Source organism: Peromyscus leucopus, chromosome 3 (genome assembly GCF_004664715.2).
Source record: "Peromyscus leucopus breed LL Stock chromosome 3, UCI_PerLeu_2.1, whole genome shotgun sequence".
In the NCBI taxonomy this organism is placed as follows: domain Eukaryota; kingdom Metazoa; phylum Chordata; class Mammalia; order Rodentia; family Cricetidae; genus Peromyscus; species Peromyscus leucopus.
In genome coordinates, this window is record NC_051065.1 from 66,420,917 (window position 1) to 66,425,057 (window position 4,141).

Sequence of the window (4,141 nt, forward strand, 5' to 3'; positions counted from 1 at the left end):
TGGACCACAGTGTGGATTTACCCCTCCTGGAAGCCAAGCACTAGTGGCAGGCCATGCCGCCTCACTCTTTGAAGTTAGGACCATGTCAGTGGCCTTCATCCTTACAGCATATGATCAGTGGAATTCTGATTCTGAAAAAAAGTGTAGTAGATGATGGGAGACTAGAATCCCCTTTGTAAGAATCAGAGAGAGATAAATTACAAATGAGCACGAGAATGATCTCAGAAAATGAGCAGGGGTGATGCTCCATAGTGACCAGCTGTCTTTTTCCTTGGGGACATTTTATGACTCTGGGCTTGAACGTCAAATATACTAGACTTTCCTTATAAAGAAGGAATCGTTTTGGAGAAAAAGAAACCAGCAAGACTTGGCAGTCATGTGGGGCTTGTGTGAGAAATTAGAAACTTGAGTTGTGCTAAATTTAGCTGGTTTTCCCCATGGGACATCTGAGTTCAGGGACTATGCAAAGAAGGCTGGGACATTTGGCTGAAGGATTCTGCAAGGCATAACAAAAGTCCTTCTGGTTTCATGATGCTGAAGAGAAGAAAAATTCTAACTAGTTCTAAAAATTCGTACCAAGTCTTGCCATTCAGACAAATAGACAAGCACCCCGTAGGCCAGCATCTAGATTTTGAAGTTGTGATGAGGCAAAGAATGTGAAGGTAAAGAGCTAAACTCTGAACCTCCAAGTACAGTGCTAAGTTCTTCACAGTCCCTTAGCACCGAGGAGACCCAGTTCCCACGGCTCTGAATCCAGAGCTATGTTTGGAGAACAAAGAAAGGTAAGAAGAGCCAGTATACGGCTTACCAAAGCTAAAGTTCTGGCCACAAGGCCTCTTCTGCTCAAAGACAAACCCTCATCCCTTCTGCCTTTCCAAAGAGGACTGTGGAAACCCTCTCCAGAGCATGCATCAGGTGGAGCCCCTGCGGTGCCCCGACAGAGCATTTCTGGCATACAACAAAACAACCACCAGACATGGAGAGAAACAGGAAGAATGACTGTTCACCATAATCAAGAGAAAAGACAACCAAGGAAGGAGACCCACGGGGGATGTGGATGTTGAAGAGGGCAGATGTTAAGGTAACTAGTTAATGTATTAAATGAACCAGAAGAAGGAGGGACAATGGTCGAAAGGCCAGGCTCAGAGCTGACATTTGAGTGTGTGCAAAAGACACATGAGCATTTTCTAAGGGACAAAGATGGTGTCCCAGTTTGTTCTGTGTTGCTGTGAGAGAATGTTGACCAAAAGCAAGGTGTAAGACCAAACAAAGCCCTCACCAACTGTCTTCGAAAGGTTGGACAAGATCAAGGAACCAGCACTGCTCTGTGGTCTCTGCCTCAGTTACTGCTTCTCTCACTCATATACCTGGCAGTACCAGGTAAAATCAACCCTTCTGTGCCCAAGCTGTTTTCCATCAGTGTGTTACCACAGCAACAGAGAAGCAAACGAACACTCGCTGCACCCGAGGTTAAGAACACACTGGATGCATTTAACAGCAGGCTGGGCAGAGGAGAGGAAACGATTGTTACACTCTAAGACAAGACAACAGAAAACACACAGCGTACGTTTTGGAAAGAAGGTTTGAAACAAAGGGAAAGATCTCTGTGGAGCAAAGAGAGGTCGCCTGTGTTTAACTGGAACCTAAGAAGAAGAGTGGAAACAAGCAGGAACAAAAGAAGAAGAGGGGAAACAGGCAGGAACAAAAGAAGAGGGGAAACAGGCAGGAGCAACAGCAGTCTTTAGAGAAACAGAGGGTAAGATCTGTTCAAAACTTGATAAGAAATTGTTCCATAGATTCAAGAACCTTGGCGCATTCTAGGTGGTGCAAACAAACAAACAAAAAATTAAATATATTTCATGAAGCTTCTAGAATTCAAGATTATGAGAAAACTTAGGGAGCTTCTGGGGGAACACTTATTAACTTCCGAGAAGCAACAGCCGTACCGACAGCTAACTACTCAGACAACTCGGGAGGTCAAAAGATCATGGTGTAACATCTCACCGTGAGGGAATAAAAACTGTCAACCTGTAGTCCTACACTTACTCAGTGTCATTAGAAGGAAGGCAAAAGGAAGCTTTAGACAACTGGAAAGCAATTCACCCAGGTGCAATACTGGAACAATTAGAGGAAAATTTACATACGGAGGGAAGTGATCACATAAAAGCTGATCATGTCTGATCACATGTGCTGCATGTTCACTGACCTGCAAAGGTCATTGTGTTAAAGACTGGTCTACAGAGTCTTGCCGTTAGGAAGCGCTGGGAACCCTTGGGAGGTAGTGTATTCTGTGGTCTTTAGGTCACTGGGGGCATGCTCTCAAAATGGCTCGTGAAAGCTACTGGCTCTCTCTTTGCTTCCTGGCTTGTGATAGAAGTGGATTGCGGACACACGGTTTGGCGCTCTCGGGAAAACTCGTCTTCTGTCTAGGTGGTGGGCGCGCAGGTGGAACTCTAGCTGCCATGAGCCTCTGGGTGGACAAGTACCGGCCATGCTCCCTTGCCCAGCTGGACGATCACAAGGAACCACAGCACAGCTGCACAACCTGGTGCAGTGTGGTGACTTCCCTCACCTTCTAGTATATGGTCCACCAGGTGCTGGAAAAAGACAAGAATTATGTGTATTCTAAGACAACTTTATGGTGTTGGGGTGGAAAAAAATTGAGAACTGAGCATCAAACTATCACAACTCCATCTAAAAAACCATTGAAATCAGCACCGTTGCCAGTAACTACCACCTTGAAGTTAATCCCAGTGACGCGGGAAACAGAGACAGGGTTTGATTCAGGAGATGCTGCAGACAGTGGCACAGTCACAGCAGCCTGAAACCACCTCACAAAGACTCAAAGTGGCATTGTTGACAGAGGTGGGCAACTCCCAAAGGATGCTCAGCATGCCTTGCGCAGAACCACGGAGAAGTGCATGTCCACCTGCAGGCTGATCTTGTGCAGTAGGTCTATGCAGTAGGTGCCTGGCAGTTCGTGTGCCTGCTCCCAGCATTGAGGATATTTGCAGTGTATTATCCACTGTCTGCAAGGAGGGTCTGGCTCTTCCTTCGAAACTGGCTCACAGGCTGGCAGAAGTCCTGCAGAAACCCCAGGAAAGCCTTACTTATGTGTGAAGCTTGCAGAGTACAGCAATGCCCTTGTACAGAAGACCAAGAAACCCCCGAGACAGACTGGGAGGTGTATCTGAGGGAGACTGCAAATGCTATTGTCAGTCAGCAGACTCCACAAAGGCTCCTTGAAGTCCGAGGCAGGCGCTACGAGCTTCTACCTTACTGTACTCCTCCTGAGAAAATAACAAAAGGCAGCTGAAGGGGAAGTGTCGCAGATGGCAGCCTGCTATGAACACCGACTGCAGCTGGCCAGCAAAGCCGTGTATCACTTGGAGGCATTTGTGGCCAAGTTGTGGCACTTTATAAGAAGTTCATAGAGGATGGACTGGAAGGCATGATGTTCTGATGTAGTTAGTAGCTCCTCCAAGCACCTCAGAAGTCGTGTTTATACAGATTGATGCTGGGGCTGTGGGTATAATAAATCAGCTTTATTTACTTAAAAAAAAAAAAAAAGAAGTGGAGTGCGCTGGGTACACTGTCCCACCATGATTCACTAGACACCCAAAGCTGTAAGCTTGCTCAGTCTTAAACCGAAAGCCCCAGAATCCTAAGCCCAAACAAAGTTTTTAAATAATCTAATTAACTTAGGAGTTTAACATGTAACTAAAAGAAAGAAAGAACATTGAAAAAAATTCGAAGAGTGGGCAAATATGTAACTTGGTTGCTTCATGTTCCAACAGCCACAACAATGTCTTATAAGAATTAAAATATATTTAAATAAAATACATGACAACAACATAAAGGTGGATGTACTGTACTAAGTGAATCTCATGCTCTCCAGAGAAATTCTAAGAGAATATAATACAAACATTTATAACCAAACACCTAATAACTACATGAAGCAATAAAACCATAAAAATCTGTGATTAATTGGAAAAAAAGACTAGGAAGAACGAATACATGGACAAAGAATAAACGAACAAGTTACAAAGCAAACAGCAGGGAACAAAAGATGGTGGTTTAAACCCAGCTCTATCAGTAATCCTATACAATAAAAATGAGCCAGACAATCGAATCCCTAGAA

The 4,141-nt window shown here is 44.7% G+C and overlaps 1 pseudogene; it reads left to right on the forward strand.

Annotated features, from left to right (window-relative positions):
• Positions 1–2,135: 2,135 nt before the first annotated feature.
• On the forward strand, positions 2,136–3,883 carry LOC114689757 (annotated as a pseudogene).
• The last annotated feature ends 258 nt before the right edge of the window (positions 3,884–4,141 follow it).